Here is a 22,102-nt window from a genome sequence, read left to right on the forward strand (position 1 = left end):
GAAAATTTATAAACCCAATAAAAAAAATAATAAATAGGCTTTCTATGGCCCACTATCTGAGAGACAGAGAGAGATGGCACGCTTAGGACTGGCACACAAGCCCAAAGGCCAATATTAATCTCCCTTTTTTTTTTAAGGGAGAATTTATAAAACCAAAAAAAAATAAATAAATAGGCTTTTTATGGCCCACTATTTGTGAGAGAGATGGCACGCTCAGGACTGGCACACAAGCCCAGAGGCCAATATTAATCTCCCACTTTTTTTTTTTTTTCCAGGGAAAATTTATAAACCCAATAAAAAAAAAAAAAAAATAGGCTTTCTATGGCCCACTATCTGAGAGAGAGAGATGGCACGCTTAGGACTGGCACACAAGCCAAAAGGCCAATATTAATCTCCCACCGATTGATTTATTGAATTTTCAGGTAGAATTTAGAACCGAAATAAAGCAAAAAAAAAAAAAAAAAGGGCTTTCTATGGCCCACTGAGTGAGTGATGATGCACACAGGAGTCAGGAGTGGCACACAAGCCCTGAGGCCAATATTTTTCTCCCACTGATTGATGTATTGATTTTTTCAGGTAGATTTTAGAACCAAAATCAAGCAAAAAAATAAATAGGCTTTCTATGGCCCACTGAGTGAGTGATGATGCACACAGGAGTCAAGAGTGGCACACAAGCCCTGAGGCCAATATTTTTCTCCCACTGATTGATGTAGTGATTTTTTCAGGTAGATTTTATAACCCAAATCAAGCCAAAACATAAATAGGCTTTCTATGGCCCACTGAGTGAGAGATGACACAGACAGGGATGGCACTCTAGCAGAAATGTCAATCTTAATCTCCCACAAAAAAAAAAAAAAAAACAGGGAGTGTCCTTCAATTACTATCTCCCTGCAGTAATCTCAGCCAGGTATGGCAGGCAGCAATAAGGAGTGGACTGATGCACAAATTAAATAAAAAGTGTGTACAAACCAAAAAGATAGCTGTGCAGAAAGGAAGGAACAAGAGGATTTGTGCTTTGAAAAAAGCAGTTGGTTTGCACAGCGGCGTACACACAGCAATGCAGCTATCAGGGAGCCTTCTAGGGCAGCCCAATGAGCTACAGCGCTGAGGGGGAAAAAAAAAAAAAAAATGTAGCTTCCACTGTCCCTGCACACCGAAGGTGGTGTTGGGCAGTGGAAATCGCTACAGCACAAGCGGTTTGGTGGTTAATGGACCCTGCCTAACGCTATCCCTGCTTCTGACGAAGCAGCAGCAACCTCTCCCTAAGCTCAGATCAGCAGCAGTAACATGGCGGTCGGCGGGAACTCCCCTTTATAGCCCCTGTGACGCCGCAGACAGCAAGCCAATCACTGCAATGCCCTTCTCTAAGATGGTGGGGACCAGGACCTATGTCATCACGCTGCCCACACTCTGCGTTTAACTTCATTGGCTGAGAAATGGCGCTTTTCGCGTCATTGAAACGCGACTTTGGCGCGAAAGTCGTGTACCGCATGGCCGACCCCGCACAGGGGTCGGATCGGGTTTCATGAAACCCGACTTTGCCAAAAGTCGGCGACTTTTGAAAATGAACGACCCGTTTCGCTCAACCCTAGTAAACATCCTTTGAGAATCTAGCTCGGTCTGACCAGTGTGTACTTGTCCTTATGTTCATCCTATGTGAACTTGGTCCACTCTGTCCTGTCTGTATCAATCCTTACCCTGTCTGTTCTATGTGAACCTGCTCCTTTCTGTCCAAGTGGGAGTCTCCAGTTCCATATTTGTTTTCATCTCCGTTTTCCTGCTTTTCTGCATCTGCAGTTCCTGCTTAACCACATCTGTGGTACCTTGCTTGTCCGCATCTGCAGTTCCTTTCCTTTCCGCCCCTGCGGTTCCTTGTCTGTTCAGTCTGAACTGGGTACTACCTGTTGCCCATGGGAAAGACTGATATTCTGGCAGGTGCAGGTGGGAATGGCTGATATACTGGCAGAGTATATCAGCCATGCCAGCCTGCATATGCCAGTATATAAGTTGTTCCCATCCACGCTAACCTGTCTGCATACCAGCTGTAGCTGCCAGTATCTGCCTGTCTGTGAGTCAGCTGTATCAGACAGTATACCTTCAAGCATCTGTTTTTACAGTGTCCTGTCCCTTTGTAGTTCAGCTGCTACCGCCAGACACCACTATGGAGTGGTACTTGGCAGCTACCTGTCACACAAGCCTGACCTCACCAATAGAAGTTCCAGTGAACACCAAGGTACCTGCTTAAGGTACCGTCACACTTTAGCGACGCTGCAGCGATACCGACAACGATCCGGATCGCTGCAGCGTCGCTGTTTGGTCGCTGGAGAGCTGTCACACAGACAGCTCTCTCCAGCGACCAACGATCAGGGGAAAGACTTCGGCATCATTGAAACTGTCTTCAACGATGCCGAAGTCCCCGGGTAACCAGGGTAAACATCGGGTTACTAAGCGCAGGGCCGCGCTTAGTAACCCGATGTTTACCCTGGTTACCATCGTTAAAGTAAAAAAACAAATGCTACATACTTACCTACCGCTGTCTGTCCCCGGCGCTGGGCTTCTCTGCTCTGGCTGTGAGCACAGCGGCCGGAAAGCAGAGCGGTGACGTCACCGCTCTGCTTTCCGGCTGCCCGCCGCTCACAGCCAGAGCAGAGAAGCAGAGCGCCGGGGACAGACAGCGGTAGGTAAGTATGTAGCGTTTGTTTTTTTTACTTTAACGATGGTAACCAGGGTAAACATCGGGTTACTAAGCGCGGCCCTGCGCTTAGTAACCCGATGTTTACCCTGGTTACCAGCGAAGACATCGCTGAATCGGCGTCACACACGCCGATTCAGCGATGTCAGCGGGACCTCAACGATCAAAAAATGGCCCAGGCCATTCCGACACGACCAGCGATCTCACAGCAGGGGCCTGATCGCTGCTACGTGTCACACATAGCGAGATCGCTGATACTGAGATCGCTGTTGCATCACAAAACTTGTGACTCAGCAGCGATCTCGCTAGCGATCTCGCTATGTGTGACGGGGCCTTTAGTCATGCCGATGAGAAAATTCTCACACAGTGAATGGTGCCGTTAGTGAAGTCACCAGGGTTCATCAGCTTTGAACTCCGGTGAACTTTTTTACTCTTACATGCTGCAGGAGCAATTATACTCCTGTCAGTGTGTTCCGGATGGCGGGGATAACAATCGCATCACTGATGTGACTACTATCCAAATCATATGGATGGTCATGGGACGGTATGAATTATCTTCAAGTCAGACAGGTCAGGGATATTGCTGTTTTATTATTTTTCCATTTTTACAGAGGATATGGCCATACATGGATTATGCATAAGGTGAGAATCATGTTTGTTTATTATTTTCTGATTTTTTACAGGTGACAAGAGCTTCTATGGATTTGGCATCAGGTCAGAGTAACTGTACTTTTTTATTTTTATTTCAAATAAAGGAGTCTGTGTCTTTCTTTCAAATAAAGGATTCTAACTATGTGGTCATTTATGGGACGTTTTATAGACGCCTCTCCATTACTAACCTGTGGGTTTATATCAGCTGCGAAAAAACAGCTGACGTCAACCTCACAACCATTGCTCCACTTCCCACCACATCAGGGCAAGTGGAAAAAGTAGATGTGCCTTTTCTGGGTAAGCTGCAGGTTGCTATTTTAAAGTTGAGGAGGCCAATATCCACAGCCCCTTTCCAGCCTGAGAAGACCAGCCCCCACCTGTCTGCTTTAGCTTGGCTGGTTGTCAAAAATGGTGTTGACTCACACCATTTTTTAAATTGTTTATTTAAATAACCTTAAAAAATGGGTGTGGGTACCCTTCTATTCTTGATAACCAGCCATGATAAAGCTAACAGCTGTAGGTTGCAGACCGCAGCTGTCAGTTTTGACTGCACTAGTTATTAAAAATAGAATAGACCCCATGTCATTTTATTTTTACATTTATTTATTTATAGCACAGGTGCCGGCTCATGAATACTCCAATCAGAGGCAACTGATTTATTTTGCAGAGACAGCAGACGTAGGCTGATGAGGGTAGTACTCTCTCATCGCTGATGCCTGTAACCAGAGGTAATCTTTTTACCGCCGGTCACAGCTGCTGCTCATGCTGTCATTTATCAGCATGGAAAACGCAGATCTCTAACTGGTGGTAATGATATTACTGTCAATTAGAGCCTGTGTTTGCAGTGCTGTGATACAGATGACAGCATGGCAAATCATGGATTTTCAGGCCCCCATTCATCTGAATGTGGTTTGCGTTAGAGTTCAGGTACCCGAACCAAATTTTTTTAAAATGTTCGGCCTCACATGCCAGATCCAAACATCCATGGGTTTGGCTATCATTAGTTGTAATCTATTCAGATCTTTTTGATGTTCTACTGCCTTGACAAGTTATGATTGGTTATGCCATAACATAAATTATATCTGTGTTTGTTAATCCTGTTGTGAACTGGTTTTATAGAATGACCAACGTATTGAAGGTTGCAGTCGCCTTACAATAAATAAACATAATTCATATTGCAATTCAAAAATTTAGTTATTTGATCAATTTTTCCTGTGATTATAGATTTGAATTCCATGCTACATTTTTTTATCATATTGCAACAGAGATATTTGACTCCCCACAACAGAAGGACCCCATGATTAGTGTTGGGGAAATAAACCCTTGAGTGAAACTGATAGGGGATGTAATCAAATTAATCTTACTAGGGGAAATGTGTTCACATTCAAGAAGTTTATTAACCCTTCAGGTGCTTCACAGGAATTTTTGGAATGTTTAACTAAAAATTAACATTTAACTTTTTTTCACAAAAAATGTACTTCAGCTCCAATTTGTTTTATTTTACCAAGGGTTACAGGAGAAAATGGACCCCAAACGTTGTTGTACAATTTGTCCTGAGTACGCTGATACCCCATATGTGGGGGTTTACCACAGTTTGGGCGCATGGCAGAGCTCGGAAGGGAAGGAGCGCCATTTGACTTTTCAATGCAAAATTGACTGGAATTGAGATGGGACGCCATGTTGCGTTTGGAGAGCCACTGATGTGCCTAAACATTGAAACCCCCCACAAGTGACACCATTTTGGAAAGTAGACCCCCTAATGAACTTATCTAGAGGTGTGGTGAGCACTTTGACCCACCAAGTGCTTCACAGAAGTTTATAATGCAGAACAGTAAAAATAAAAAATAATTTTTTTTCACAAAAATTATCTTTTCACCCCCAATTTTTTATTTTCCCAATGGTAAGAGAAGAAATTGGACCACAAACGTTGTGGCACAATTTGTCCTGAGTACTCTGATACCCCATATGTGGGGGTAAACCATTGTTTGGGCGCATGGGAGAGCTCGGAAGGGAAGGAGCGCCGTTTGACCTTTCAATGCAAAATTGACAGGAATTGAGATGGGACGCCATGTTGCGTTTGGAGAGCCACTGATGTACCTAAACATTGAAACCCCCCACAAGTGACACCATTTTGAAAAGTAGACCCCCTAAGGAACTTATCTAGATGTGTGGTGAGCACTTTGACCCAATAAGAGCTTCACAGAAGTTTATAATGCAGAGCCGTAAAAATAAAACAAAAATTTTTTCCCACAAAAAAAATTTTTTAGCCCCCAGTTTTGTATTTTCCTGAGGGTAACAGGAGAAATTGGACCCCAAAAGTTGTTGTGCAATTTGTCCTGAGTGCGCTGATACCCTATATGTGGGGGAGAACCAGCGTTTGGGCGCATGGGAGGGCTCGGAAGGGAAGGAGCGCCATTTGGAATACAGACTTAGATGGAATGGTCTGCAGGCGTCACATTGTGTTTGCAGAGCCCCTAATGTACCTAAACAGTAGAAACCCCCCACAAGTCACCCCATATTGGAAACTATACCCCCCAAGGAACTTATCTAGATGTGTTGTGAGAACTTTGAGCCCCCAAGTATTTCACTACAGTTTATAACGCAGAGCCGTGAAAATAAAAAAAAAAAATTTCCCCTCAAAATTATTTTTTAGCCCCCAGTTTTGTATTTTCTCGAGGGTAAAAGGAGAAATTGGACCCCAAAAGTTGTTGTCCAATTTGTCCTGAGTGCGTTGATACCCCATATGTGGGGGGGAACCAGCGTTTGGGCGCATGGGAGGGCTCGGAAGGGAAGGAGCGCCATTTGGAATGCAGACTTAGATCGAATGGTCTGCAGGCGTCACATTGCGTTTGCAGAGCCCCTAATATACCTAAACAGTAGAAACCCCCACAAGTGACCCCATATTGGAAACTAGACCCCCCCACGAACTTATCTAGATGTGTTGTGAGAACTTTGAGCCCCCAAGTGTTTCACTACAGTTTATAACGCAGAGCTGTGAAAATAAAAAATCTCTTTTTTTCCCATAAAAATTATTTTTTAACCCCCAGTTTTGTATTTTCCCAAGGGTAACAGGAGAAATTGGACCCCAAAAGTTGTTGCCCAATTTGTCCTGAGTACGCTGATACCCCATATGTTGGGGTAAACTGTTTGGGCACACGGGAGAGCTCGGAAGGGAAGGAGCACTGTTTTACTTTTTCAATGCAGAATTGGATGGAATTGAGATCGGTCGCCATGTCGCGTTTGGAGATCCCCCTGATGTGCCTAAACAGTGGAAACCCCCCAATTATAACTGAAACCCTAATCCAAACACACCCCTAACCCTAATCCCAATCCCAATGGTAACCCTAACCACACCTCTAACCCAGACACACCCCTAACCCTAATCCCAACCCTATTCCCAACTGTAAATGTAATCTAAACCCTAACACTAACTTTAGCCCCAACCCTAACTGTAGCCCCAACCCCAACCCTAGCCCTAACCCTAGCCCTAACCCTAGCCCTAACCCTAACCTTAGCCCTAACCCTAGCCCTAACCCTAGCCCTAACCCTAATCCTAGCCCTAACCCTAGCCCTAATGCTAACCCTAGCCCTAACCCTAGCCCTAACCCTAGCCCTAGCCCTAACCCTAGCCCTAACCCTAACCTTAGCCCTAACCCTAGCCCTAACCCTAGCCCTAACCCTAGCCCTAACCCTAATCCTAGCCCTAACCCTAGCCCTAATGCTAACCCTAGCCCTAACCCTAGCCCTAACCCTAGCCCTAACCCTAGCCCTAGCCCTAACCCTAGCCCTAACCCTAGCCCTAACCCTAGCCCTAACCCTAATGGGAAAATGGAAATAAATACATTTTTTTCATTTACTTTTATAGCGGGTTTTTTAGCGGATTTTTATGATTGGCAGCCGTCACACACTGAAAGACGCTTTTTATTGCAAAAAATATTTTTTGCGTTACCACATTTTGAGAGCTATAATTTTTCCATATTTTGGTCCACAGAGTCATGTGAGGTCTTGTTTTTTGCGGGACGAGTTGACGATTTTATTGGTAACATATTCAGGCACGTGACATTTTTTGATCGCTTTTTATTCCGATTTTTGTGAGGAAGAATGACCAAAAAACAGCTATTCATGAATTTCTTTTGGGGGAGGCGTTTATACCGTTCCGTGTTTGGTAAAATTGATAAAGCAGTTTTATTCTTCGGGTCAGTACGATTACAGCGACACCTCATTTATATCATTTTTTTTATGTTTTGGCGCTTTTATACGATAAAAACTATTTTACGGAAAAAATAATTATTTTTGCATCGCTTTATTCTCAGGACTATAACTTTTTTTTTTTTTGCTGATGATGCTGTATGGCGGCTCGTTTTTTGCGGGACAAGATGACGCTTTCAGCGGTACCATGGTTATTTATATCCATCTTTTTGATCGCGTGTTATTCCACTTTTTGTTTGGTGGTATGATAATAAAGCGTTGTTTTTTGCCTCGTTTTTTTTTTTTCTTACGGTGTTTACTGAAGGGGTTAACTAGTGGGCCAGTTTTATAGGTCGGGCCGTTACGGACGCGGCGATACTAAATATGTGTACTTTTATTGTTTTGTTTTTTTTATTTAGATAAAGAAATGTATTTATGGGAATAATATATTTTTTTTTTCATTATTTTGGAATATTTTTTTTAATTTTTTTTTTACACATTTGAAAAAATTTTTTTTTAACTTTTTTACTTTGTCCCAGGGGGGGACATCACAGATCGGTGATCTGACAGTTTGCACAGCACTCTGTCAGATCACCGATCTGATAGGAGTGCAGGCTGCTTCACAGTGCCTGCTCTGAGCAGGCTCTGTGAAGCCACCTCCCTCCCTGCAGGACCCGGGTCCGTGGCCATCTTGGATCCGGGGCTCGAGCAGGGAGGGAGGGAGGTGAGACCCTCGCAGCAACGCGATCACATCGCGTTGCTGCGGGGGGCTCAGGGAAGCCCGCAGGGAGCCCCCTCCCTGCGCGGTGCTTCCCTGCACCGCCGGCACATCGCGATCATCTTTGATCGCGGTGTGCCGGGGGTTAATGTGCCGGGGGCGGTCTTTGACCGCTCCTGGCACATAGTGCCGGATGTCAGCTGCGATAGGCGGCGCTCCCCCCATGAGCGCTGCCGATCGCATATGACGTACTATTGCGTCCTTGGGAAGTAAAGCCCACCCCACATGGACGCAATAGTACGTCTAATGGCAGAAAGGGGTTAAACTTTATTTAATTTTTATGTTTAATTCTGATTCCTCTTTATTAGTTTTTTCTATTTTTTATTGGTGGCCCCTTCTTCATTGAAGCAATCTATATTATTTAATTTTCTAGTGCGTTCATTGGCATCTTTAAAAATCTCCTTGGGGTATTTCTTCTCCTCAAATTGTTTTTGTAAATTATGGGTATGATGACACAGCATTTAATCTTAGTTAGGTCAGACATATTTTTCATTAGGTCAGGAGACATAGGCCATTGCGGTGGAACATTGACTCTTGAATTGATGTTTGTTGAAGTTATGATAACACAGAATTTGTTCTTAATTAGGCCAGATGCATCTTACGGTAGGTCAAGACACCTAGGCCATTGTTCATATGAGCCTGAACATTGACTCTTGAATTGATGTTTGTTGCAGCTTATTGTGTTGCTGTCCTTGGAAGACAGGGACGCAGGGTCATTGAACAATTGATGCTTGCTAATTTGTTGATTACCCACTGTATCAGTCCATGCAGTGTGTTGACATGCAAACATTGAACGACAAACTATGCAGATTGATTGAATTGTCAAACAATGAGAGTTGACCTAATCACATCTTCCCCTTAAAGGTACCATCACACTGAACGATATCGTTAGCGATATCGTTGCTTTTTGTGACGTAGCAACGATATTGTTAACTAATTCGTTATGTGTGACAGCGACCAACGATCAGGCCCCTGCTGGGAGATCGTTGGTTGCTGGGGAAAGTCCAGCACTTTATTTTGTCGCTGGATCTCCCGCTGACATTGCTGAATCGGCGTGTGTGACGCCGATTCAACGATGTCGTCACTGCTAACCAGGGTAAACATCGGGTTACTAAGCGCAGGGCCGCGCTTAGTAACCCGATGTTTACCCTGGTTACTGTCGTAAATGTAAAAAAACAAACACTACATACTTACAATCCCAGTGTCTGGTCAGGTCCCTCGCCTTTAGCTTCCAGCACTGACTGAGCGCCGGCCGTAAAATACAGCGGTGACGTCACCGCTGTGCTTTGCTTTACGGCTGGCTGGCGCTCACCAGTCTGTGCGGGAAGCTGAAGGCGAGGGACCTGACCAGATACCGGGAATGTAAGTATGTAGTGTTTGTTTTTTTACATTTACAACAGTAACCAGGGTAAACATCGGGTTACTAAGCGCAGCTCTGCGCTTTGTAACCCGATGTTTACCCTGGTTACCCGGGGACTTCAGGATCATTGGTCGCTGGAGAGCTGTCTGTGTGACAGCTCTCCAGCGACCAAACAGCGACGCTGCAACGATCGACATCGTTGTCGGTATCGCTGCAGCGTTGCTTAGTGTGACGGTACCCTAACCTGTGGATGGTGGCCAGAAGGACAGATGTGGGTATAGAAAGGGACCTCTATCCTTCTGTGGAAAAATGCTACAGAACAGCAGCCAGGGAACAATGATTCCATCCGGAGCAATACCGATTTGAGACTATACTGATCAGCAGCCAGAGAACCATGGCTCCAACTGGAGGAACAGATGTAAGACTCTACATGACAGTAGTCAAGGCACAATCTCTCCAACCAGAGGAATACAGATTTGACAATCTTCAGGATGTAATCTTAAAGGACCATGGCCCCAGCTGGTGGAATACAGATCTAATCCATTGACCATCACTGAACCCATGGCGATGTTAGTAGAAGCCAGGTTGGGACAATCAAGTAATCTAGCCACATATCTCAATGAATGGTCAGCTTCCTAAGCTTGTCACTACCTCCTCTCTGTGTGTGCCCACCAAAAGCGGGATGTTATGGGTGGGGGTAGTCGGCTCTGAAAATCCTTAAGTCACAGCTTTTCTAATCCAGGCAGGTCAGAGAAAGAATGAAACTCTCTAATATCCACCATCTTATATTTGCTAGGACTGTTCTGTATGTTGGTGGTTCAATAAATTATTACCACACTGTTTTACCCTCATCCTGTAATGTCTGAGAAGTATTCTGCCCACAGTAAAGGAGAGCAGGTGTTCAGTGGAATGAGCCCTGGTCCATGCAGTCTTTCTAAATACAGCTTGGTCAGCGAACGAGAGCAGCCACTGACCCTTGTGTCTCCACAATGGGATTCTTTGGTAAAATCTTCATCGAACGTACAATTTTTTTCTAGAAAGGGATATTTCTAATCCACTTTGGATAGTTTTCCTTGTAAACTTCAAATAACTGTTTACATTAACATTCTTGAAATGTGTTGCCTTTTTTTCTCTTGGAAAATAGAAAATACCAAATCCGAAAACTCAATTTTTGTGTTAGACAAAACTCAAATCCCAATGAATTGTTGTTGAATTTGTCTATTAACAGTTCCTCCTCAAAGTATGTTTCCTGTCTATTTAAAAAATAAATAATCTATGAACTTTTTATAAACAAGGATGTGGCCCACTGGCAAGGGGATCAGGGCTCGAATAACAACATTTTTTACATCTTTCCAAAATTGTGAGTAAACAACTTTATTTCAAGCAGGTAATGTTCATTCTATCTCACGTGTGGCAAGTAACAGGTGTGGGCAACTGTTATGAACAGGTAATTCAGAACCACAATGGACCTTGAAGTTCAGAGCACACAAGGTGACCTGACATTTACCAAAAACATAGGACAAGCTCTGAGACGTAGAAACTCTGCTGACCGCAATCCCTAATCCTAACACACCACACTAGAGGTAGCCGTGGATTGCGCCTAACGCTCCCTATGCAACTCGGCACAGCCTGAGAAACTAACTAGCCCTGAAGATAGAAAAATAAGCCTACCTTGCCTCAGAGAAATTCCCCAAAGGAAAAGGCAGCCCCCCACATATAATAACTGTGAGTAAAGATGAAATACAAACACAGAGATGAAATAGATTTAGCAAAGTGAGGCCCGACTTACTGAATAGACCAAGGATAGGAAAGATAGCTTTGCGGTCAACACAAAAACCTACAAACAACCACGCAGAAGGGCAAAAAGACCCTCCGCACCGACTAACGGTACGGAGGTGCTCCCTCTGCGTATCAGAGCTTCCAGCAAGCAAAAAAAAAACAATATAGCAAGCTGGACAGAAAATATAGCAAACAAAAATAACACAAGCAGAACTTAGCTTATGCAGGATAGAGAGGCCACAGGAACGATCCAGGAGGAAGCAAGACCAATACTAGAACATTGACTGGAGGCCAGGATCAAAGCACCAGGTGGAGTTAAATAGAGCAGCACCTAACGACTTAACCTCATCACCTGAGGAAGGAAACTCAGAAGCCGCAGTACCACTCTCATCCACCAAAGGACGCTTATAGACAGAACCAGCTGCAGTACCACTCACGACCACAAGAGGGAGCTTGGCCACAGAATTCACAACAGTACCCCCCCCTTGAGGAGGGGTCACCGAACCCTCACCAGAGCCCCCAGGCCGACCAGGATGAGCCACATGAAAGGCACGAACCATATCGGCAGCATGGACATCAGAGGCAAAGACCCAGGAATTATCTTCCTGACCATAACCTTTCCACTTAAGCAGATACTGGAGTTTCCGTCTCGAAACACGAGAATCCAAAATCTTCTCCACAATATACTCCAATTCCCCTTCAACCAAAACCGAAGCAGGAGGATCAATAGATGGAACCACAGGTGCCACGTATCTCCGCAACAATGACCTATGGAACACGTTATGGATGGAAAAAGAAGCCGGAAGAGTCAAACGAAAAGACACAGGATTAAGAACCTCAGAAATCCTATATGGACCAATGAAACGAGGCTCAAAATTTAGGAGAGGAAACCTTCATAGGAATATAACGAGATGACAACCAAACCAAATCCCCAACACGAAGTCGGGGACCCACACAGCGCCTGCGGTTAGCGAAACGTTGAGCCTTCTCCTGAGACAAAGTCAAATTGTCCACCACATGAGTCCAAATCTGCTGCAACCTATCCACCACTGTATCCACACCAGGACAGTCCAAAGACTCAACCTGCCCTGAAGAGAAACGAGGGTGGTACCCAGAATTGCAGAAAAACGTCGAAACCAAAGTAGCCGAGCTGGCCCGATTATTAAGGGCGAACTCAGCCAAAGGCAAAAAGGACACCCAATCATCCTGATCAGCTGAAACAAAACATCTCAGATATGTTTCCAAGGTCTGATTGGTTCGTTCAGTCTGGCCATTTGTCTGAGGATGGAAAGCCGAGGAAAAAGACAAATCAATGCCCATCCTAGCACAAAAGGCTCGCCAAAACCTCGAAACAAACTGGGAACCTCTGTCAGAAACGATGTTCTCTGGAATGCCATGTAAACGAACCACATGCTGAAAAAACAATGGCACCAAATCAGAGGAGGAAGGCAATTTAGACAAGGGCACCAAATGGACCATCTTAGAGAAGCGATCACAAACCACCCAAATGACCGACATTCTTTGAGAGACGGGGAGATCCAAAATAAAATCCATAGAGATATGTGTCCAAGGCCTCTTCGGGACCAACAAGGGCAAAAGCAACCCACTGGCACGAGAACAGCAGGGCTTAGCCCGAGCACAAATCCCACAGGACTGCACAAAAGAATGCACATCCCGCGACAGAGACGGCCACCAAAAGGATCTAGCCACCAAATCTCTGGTACCAAAGATTCCAGGATGACCAGCCAACACCGAACAATGAACCTCAGAGATAACTTTATTCGTCCACCTATCAGGGACAAACAGTTTCTCCGCTGGGCAACGGTCAGGTCTATTAGCCTGAAATTTTTGCAGCACCCGCCGCAAATCAGGGGAGATGGCAGACAAAATTACCCCCTCTTTGAGAATACCCGCCGGCTCAGAAAAACCCGGAGAATCGGGCACAAAACTCCTAGACAGGGCATTCACCTTCACATTTTTAGAGCCTGGAAGGTACGAAACCACAAAGTCAAAACGGGAGAAAAACAGCGACCAACGAGCCTGTCTAGGATTCAACCGTTTGGCAGACTCGAGATAAGTCAAGTTTTTGTGATCAGTCAAGACCACCACGCGATGCTTAGCTCCTTCAAGCCAATGACGCCACTCCTCGAATGCCCACTTCATGGCTAGCAACTCTCGATTGCCAACATCATAATTTCGCTCAGCAGGCGAAAATTTCCTGGAAAAGAAGGCGCATGGTTTCATCACCGAGCAATCAGAACTTCTCTGCGACAAAACAGCCCCTGCTCCAATTTCGGAAGCATCAACCTCGACCTGGAACGGAAGCGAAACATCTGGTTGGCACAACACAGGGGCAGAAGAAAAACGACGCTTCAACTCCTGAAAAGCTTCCACAGCAGCAGAAGACCAATTGACCACATCAGCACCCTTCTTGGTCAAATCAGTCAACGGTTCAGCAATGCTAGAAAAATTAGCGATGAAGCGACGATAAAAATTAGCAAAGCCCAGGAACTTCTGCAGACTCTTCAGAGATGTTGGCTGAGTCCAATCATAAATGGCCTGAACTTTAACAGGGTCCATCTCGATAGTAGAAGGAGAAAAAATGAACCCCAAAAATGAAATCTTCTGAACACCAAAGAGACACTTTGACCCCTTCACAAACAAAAAATTAGCACGCAGGACCTGGAACACCATTCTTACCTGCTTCACATGAGACTCCCATTCATCCGAGAAGACCAAAATATCATCCAAGTATACAATCAGGAATTTATCCAGGTACTCTCGGAAGATGTCATGCATAAAGGACTGAAACACTGATGGAGCATTAGAAAGTCCGAATGGCATAACCAGGTACTCAAAATGGCCTTCGGGCGTATTAAATGCAGTTTTCCATTCATCGCCCCGTTTGATACGCACAAGATTATACGCACCACGAAGATCTATCTTGGTGAACCAACTAGCCCCCTTAATCCGAGCAAACAAATCAGACAGCAGCGGCAAGGGGTACTGAAATTTGACCGTAATTTTATTTAGAAGGCGGTAATCAATACAAGGTCTCAGCGAACCATCCTTCTTGGCAAAAAAAAAGAAACCCGCTCCCAATGGCGACGATGACGGGCGAATATGACCCTTTTCCAAAGACTCCTTCACGTAACTCCGCATAGCGGCGTGCTCAGGTACAGATAAATTAAACAGTCGACCCTTAGGAAACTTACTACCAGGAATCAAATCGATAGCACAATCACAATCCCTATGCGGAGGTAGGGCATTGGACTTGGGCTCATCGAATACATCCCGGTAATCAGACAAGAACTCTGGGACCTCAGAAGGGGTGGATGATGAGATAGACAGAAATGGAACATCACCATGTACCCCCTGACAACCCCAGCTGGACACAGACATTGATTTCCAATCTAATACTGGGTTATGGACTTGTAGCCATGGCAACCCCAACACGACCACATCATGCAGATTATGCAACACCAGAAAGCGAATATCCTCCTGGTGCGCAGGAGCCATGCATATGGTCAGCTGGGTCCAATACTGAGGCTTATTCTTGGCCAAAGGCGTAGCATCAATTCCTCTCAATGGAATAGGACACTGCAAGGGCTCCAAGACAAACCCACAGCGCCTAGCATACTCCAAGTCCATCAAATTCAGGGCAGTGCCTGAATCCACAAATGCCATGACAGAATAGGAAGACAAAGAGCAGATCAAAGTAACGGACAAAAGAAATTTTGACTGTACCGTACCAATGGTGGCAGACCTAGCGAACCGCCTAGTGCGCTTAGGACAATCGGAGATAGCATGAGTGGAATCACCACAGTAGAAACACAGCCCATTCTTACGTCTGTGTTCTTGCCTTTCAGCTCTGGTCAAAGTCCTATCGCACTGCATAGGCTCAGGTTTATGCTCAGATAATACGGCCAAATGGTGCACAGATTTACGCTCACGCAAGCGTCGACCGATCTGAATGGCCAAAGACATAGACTCATTCAGACCAGCAGGCATAGGAAATCCCACCATGACATCCTTAAGGGCTTCAGAGAGACCCTTTCTGAAAATAGCTGCCAGCGCACATTCATTCCATTGAGTGAGCACGGACCACTTTCTAAACTTCTGACAATAAATCTCTATCTCATCCTGACCCTGACACAGAGCCAGCAAATTTTTCTCTGCCTGATCCACCGAATCAGGTTCGTCGTACAGCAATCCGAGCGCCAGAAAAAACGCATCAATATTACATAATGCAGGATCTCCTGGCGCAAGGGAAAATGCCCAGTCTTGAGGGTCGCCACGTAATAAAGAAATAATGATTTTAACTTGTTGAACTGGGTCACCAGAGGAGCGGGGTTTCAAAGCCAGAAACAGTTTACAATTATTTTTAAAATTCAAAAACTTAGCTCTATCTCCAGAAAATAACTCAGGAATAGGAATTTTAGGTTCTAACATAGGATCCTGAACCACTAAATCTTGAATGTTCTGTACTCTTATAGTGAGATTATCCATCAAAGAGGACAGACCCTGAATATCCATGTCCACACCTGTGTTCTGAACCACCCTGATGTAAAGGGGAAAAGAAAGACAGAACACAGTGCAAAGAAAAAAAAATGGTCTCAGAACTTCTCTTTTCCCTCTATTGAGAAGCATTAGTACTTTGGGCCTCCAGTACTGTTATGAACAGGTAATTCAGAACCACAATGGACCTTGAAGTTCAGAGCACACAAGGTGACCTGACATTTACCAAAAACATAGGACAAGCTCTGAGACGTAGAAACTCTGCTGACCGCAATCCCTAATCCTAACACACCACACTAGAGGTAGCCGTGGATTGCGCCTAACGCTCCCTATGCAACTCGGCACAGCCTGAGAAACTAACTAGCCCTGAAGATAGAAAAATAAGCCTACCTTGCCTCAGAGAAATTCCCCAAAGGAAAAGGCAGCCCCCCACATATAATTACTGTGAGTAAAGATGAAATACAAACACAGAGATGAAATAGATTTAGCAAAGTGAGGCCCGACTTACTGAATAGACCGAGGATAGGAAAGATAGCTTTGCGGTCAACACAAAAACCTACAAACAACCACGCAGAGGGGCAAAAAGACCCTCCGCACCGACTAACGGTACGGAGGTGCTCCCTCTGCGTCTCAGAGCTTCCAGCAAGCAAAAAAAAAACCAATATAGCAAGCTGGACAGAAAATATAGCAAACAAAAATAACACAAGCAGAACTTAGCTTATGCAGGATAGAGAGGCCACAGGAACGATCCAGGAGGAAGCAAGACCAATACTAGAACATTGACTGGAGGCCAGGATCAAAGCACCAGATGGAGTTAAATAGAGCAGTACCTAACGACTTAACCTCATCACCTGAGGAAGGAAACTCAGAAGCCGCAGTACCACTCTCATCCACCAAAGGAAGCTTATAGACAGAACCAGCCGCAGTACCACTCACGACCACAGGAGGGAGCTTGGCCACAGAATTCACAACAGTACCCCCCCTTGAGTAGGGGTCACCGAACCCTCACCAGAGCCCCCAGGCCGACCAGGATGAGCCACATGAAAGGCACGAACCAGATCGGCAGCATGGACATCAGAGGCAGAGACCCAGGAATTATCTTCCTGACCATAACCTTTCCACTTAACCAGATACTGGAGTTTCCGTCTCGAAACACGAGAATCCAAAATCTTCTCCACAATATACTCCAATTCCCCTTCAACCAAAACCGGAGCAGGAGGATCAATAGATGGAACCACAGGTGCCACGTATCTCCGCAACAATGACCTATGGAACACGTTATGGATGGAAAAAGAAGCCGGAAGAGTCTAACGAAAAGACACAGGATTAAGAACCTCAGAAATCCTATATGGACCAATGAAACGAGGCTTAAATTTAGGAGAGGAAACCTTCATAGGAATATAACGAGATGACAACCAAACCAAATCCCCAACACGAAGTCGGGGACCCCAAGATAAAAAGGAAACAAGTTGACTCGATCTTTGTGTGAATCTGTGTGTGCCACACTAAGAATGGAGAACAGAAAGAGGAGAAGAGAACTGTCTGGAGACATAAAAGCAAAAATTATTGGAAAATATCAGCAATCTCAAGGTTACAAGTCCATCTTCAAAGATTTGAATGTTCCTATGTCCACGGTGCACAACATAATCAGAAATATACAACCTATGGCACTGTAGCTAATCTCCCAGGATGTGGATGACAGAGAAAAATTGATGAAAGGTTACAATTCAAGACAATGCAGATGGTAGATAAGTGGCCCCAATCAAATTCCTAAGAAATTCAAGCTGTCTTCCAGACTCAGGGTGCATCAGTGTCAGAGCAAACTATCTTTCGACATTTGAATGAAATTAAACACTATGGCATGAGTCTCAGGAGGAACCCACTGCTTACACAGACATAAAAAAGCTAGACTGCAGTTTGTAAAAATGTAAGTAAGCCAAAATCCATCTTGGTAAGTGTCTTGTAGACAGATGAGAGATGAGAGCAAGATAGAGCTTTTTAGTAAAGCAAATCATTCTGTTGCTTACCAAAAATGGAATGAGGCCTACAAAAAAAGAACACTGTACCTACAGTAAAATATGTTGAAGGTTCGAAGATGCTTTGGGTTTTTTTGCTACCTCAGGCACTAGGTACCTTGACTGTGTGCAAAACATCATGAAAAATGAAGATTACCAATGGATTTTGGTTCACAATGTACTACCCAGTGTCATAAAGAGACCAAAACACCTGACCACCATAGGATAAGAAATCACCAGAAAGTCTTGAAGCTCAGGAATCAATAATATGCCTTTATTTAGTACAGTGGCAATTATACATAAAAATAAAAATAAAAAAATTGTTTTTAGCAATAAAACAATCGCAGGGATAATATTACATGGTACCCATACTCCACAGATTAACCCTCAATAAAAAAGGGGAGGGGTTTTTTTCTTTATCACTGTGCCAAAGATTATTAAAAAATTGTAAAAAACCAAAATACAAAAAAAGGAGTACAAAATTTTTTTTGATAAAACACTATGTATGTGGATACAAATAACTTAAGCATAATAGCTTTATATAAAGGAAAAAAATATTGCCAAAATTATGTGCACAAAAAATAATATAAGAGAGACACAATTCACTTATGAAAGTGCCAAAAGTGCATAGCCCAATATAGGGTCAGAAACCAAGTGACTGTGAATTCAAAAGTGTTAGCACAGCGAAATTAATTCTATAAATATATGGGGGAATTTATAGCAGCTCACTAATTGAAAGTGCCCAGGTGCATAGACCTATTGAAGGTCAATAGGCATATGAGCCATATATAAAGAGATGATGCAGCAATATAGCTTTTATATATACCTGGGGGAAGAGGCTGGGTCCAGAACCTGCGTGCGCCCGACGCGCGTTTTGGATATGTTTCCTTCGTCAGGGGGTGGTCAATAATGATCCAGAGAGGTCATATAAGGCTAATGCCTAGGTGCTGACATGGAGCTGGGAGAGCAGGAAGAGAGGGAGGAAAGAAAGGAGAATACTAATGCTGCACTACAAGTATATATATGTATATATATTTATATTAGGCTAATTATATCCTAGATCGATATCAGACATTCTATGCAAAGCCAAACAAACAGTAGTGTCATATAAGGGCTAAATGCATACGATATAAGCATATATATCTTGTCCATACTATATTGTATATATATACCGTATTTTTCGCTTTGTAAGACGCTCCGGATTATAAGACGCACCCCAAATTTTGAGGAGAAAAATAGGAAAAAACTATTTTTTAATAAATTGGTGGGGCGTCTTATAATCCATGCGTCTTATTACTTACCAGGGGTTGTGGTTGTGGTGGATCAGGGTCCCAGGCTCGTTGCCGGAGGCAGGAGTGGAGCATTGCTGCAGGCTGGGATGAGGGGGTCTGCAGGGGGCTCCTGTGCTGCAGGGGGGCTCCTGTGCTGCAGCCTGGGATGAGGGGTCTGCAGGGGGCTCCTTTGCTGCAGGCTGGGATGAGGGGTCTGCAGGGGGCTCCTGTGCTGTAGGGCTGTCTCCGGTGCTGCGGGGGGCTCTGGCGACATTTTGTGAAAGACCAGAGCCCCCCGGCAGTTCTTCCATGCGTTCCAGTATGACTAATTCCGGGAAAATGGCCGCCGGAATCTCGAGAGATGAGATCTCAGCGCTGAAATCTCATCTCCCGAGATTCCGGCGGCCATTTTCCCGGAATTAGTCATACTGGAACGCATGGAAGAACTGCCGGGGGGCTCTGGTCTTTCACAAAATGTCGCCAGAGCCCCCCGCAGCACCGGAGCCTTCAGCATCACCCGGGGCAGCAGCAGACAACCCCGGCAGTGGCGGCGGATGACAGCGGCGGCAGGCGGTAGCGGCGGCGGACACCCCCTCCTCCCAGCCTGTAATGGTAAGCGGTATATCCGCTTTGTTAGACGCACCCACATTTCCCCCCCAAATTTGGGGGAAATAAAGTGCGTCTTACAAAGCGGAAAATACGGTATATACATGTGCACATAATTCAGGAAAACTATTATAACAAAAACAATATAAAATCAGGAATAATTATTAATTATATATGGTAGAAAGAAAAATAATGAAACAGAAAAAATAAATAAAAAATATATAAATAAAAAATGAGAAATAAAAAATAAATAAAATAAAGTAATAATAAGTAGATAATAACAAAAATTAAAAAAGGGGAAAATAAATAAATAAAAAAGAAAAATATTATTAATAAGAATCAATAATAAAGGACAAAGATCAAGAGAAATTATTATTATTCCTTTCTCTTCTCCTCCTCTTTTCTTCTTTCGCTTCCATAATCATTGATTGTAGACTTCTTCGATACATCTCGTGCTCCACAGTCCAGCCATCCAATACCAAGGCAAGAACACTACGCACAGAGTCCACAGTCCACCAATGGTAAGTACATATAAAAACTACAATTGATAAATATAAATATGAAAGAGTTAAGGATCATAAAACCACAGGAATAAAAAATAAAAAAATAAAAAATATAAAAAATTTATATAAAATAATATATGCTAACAGATATAAAAATTGTTAAAAGGTTACAAAAACACCGGTTATAAGAAAGGTGCAAAACTAAGGTTTTCATTTAACCCTCTCGGTGATACCGTGCCCAGGGTCCATATCCATTTTGTTTCTTTCCTAGCCAGGGCCATACTTATTTCACCCCCCCTCTCATTTATTTTAATCATGTCTATGCCAGTTACCTTCAACAAGGATGCATCGCACCCATGATGCAATTTAAAATGTTTAGGGATTGTCTTTAAAGAGGATATATCCTCCACTTCTTTGCCAGCTAAAATTCCCAAAACATGTTCCCTAGTGCATACTTTAAGTTGCCTCGTTGTCATCCATACATACACCAGTGAGCACGGGCATGTGGCATGATAAATGACGGCTTTGGAGGTACAGATGATGGTTTGTTTAATTTTGTATAGGGTAGTACCATTATGGTTGCAAAATGTATCGGTTCTCTTAATATTAGTACACGCTACACATTGGCCGCATGGCTTACATCCAGTTACAGCCTTCGTGTTTGTAAGGAAAGATTGAATTTCTGAATTATGAGAGTAGTGGCTTCTGACCAATTGATCCTTTAGGTTCTTTGATCTGCGATAAGTGATATTACATGTTTCACCTATATATTGCGTTAAAATTGGGTCAGCTTTTAAAATAGCCCATGATTTGTTTATATATGTCCTCATTAATTCAGTTTGACCATGGTACTGTGTGATATATCTCACTCTACCTTATTTGATTTAGGCGGCTTAGCTCCATATAGAGCTCGATGTCTTGTTGTGTGCTTGGCACGATTGTATCCCTTCTTCACTGAACGCTTACTATATCCTCTCTCCAGGAACCTTTCTTTAAGGTCAAGAGCTTGATTCTCAAAGTCTACCTCATTAGTGCAAATCCTTCCTAGGCGTAAAAATTGTCCTATCGGGATCGAATTAATCATGGTGGGAGGATGTGACGAGGAGGCATGTAAGAGCGAATTCACCGCCGTAGACTTACGGAAGATGTTGGTGTATAAGCAGCCGCTCTCATCCCTATGTATACCCACATCCAGAAACTCCATAAATTCCATATCACACTTATAAGTTAAATGGATATTCAGGTGATTTTGATTTAATTGCTCCATAAAAATATGGAGTGAATCCATGGTGCCCTGCCAAATGAAAAATATGTCATCAATGAACCGCACCCAAATAGGGATGCGGTCCATTGATGACACAGGTTCAGTGTGAAATAGGTCCCTCTCCCACAGCCCCAGGAACAAATTTGCATAAGATGGCGCAAAGATGGCGATCCACCTCACATGCGATCCACCAAACTTACAGGCAATAAATCGCTTCTCCCACACTGTGTCCCTGGTTGTGCGCATGCCCGGCCCGTGTCTGTGAGTCCCGGCGCTCTGCGTCCATGGTTGCTAGCTTACGCCAGGTACTCCGCTCCTGTGCGGCCGGTCATGTGATGCGGGGACCGGAACTTGCCGAACTCCGGACTGCGCATGCGCCGCATACACCCGGGCCGCAGTGCTCGGTAAAACTCCACTATATAAACCCCTTCTGGATCATTATTGACCACCCCCTGACGAAGGAAACATCCGAAACGC

This window comes from Ranitomeya imitator, chromosome 1 (genome assembly GCF_032444005.1).
Source record: "Ranitomeya imitator isolate aRanImi1 chromosome 1, aRanImi1.pri, whole genome shotgun sequence".
In the NCBI taxonomy this organism is placed as follows: domain Eukaryota; kingdom Metazoa; phylum Chordata; class Amphibia; order Anura; family Dendrobatidae; genus Ranitomeya; species Ranitomeya imitator.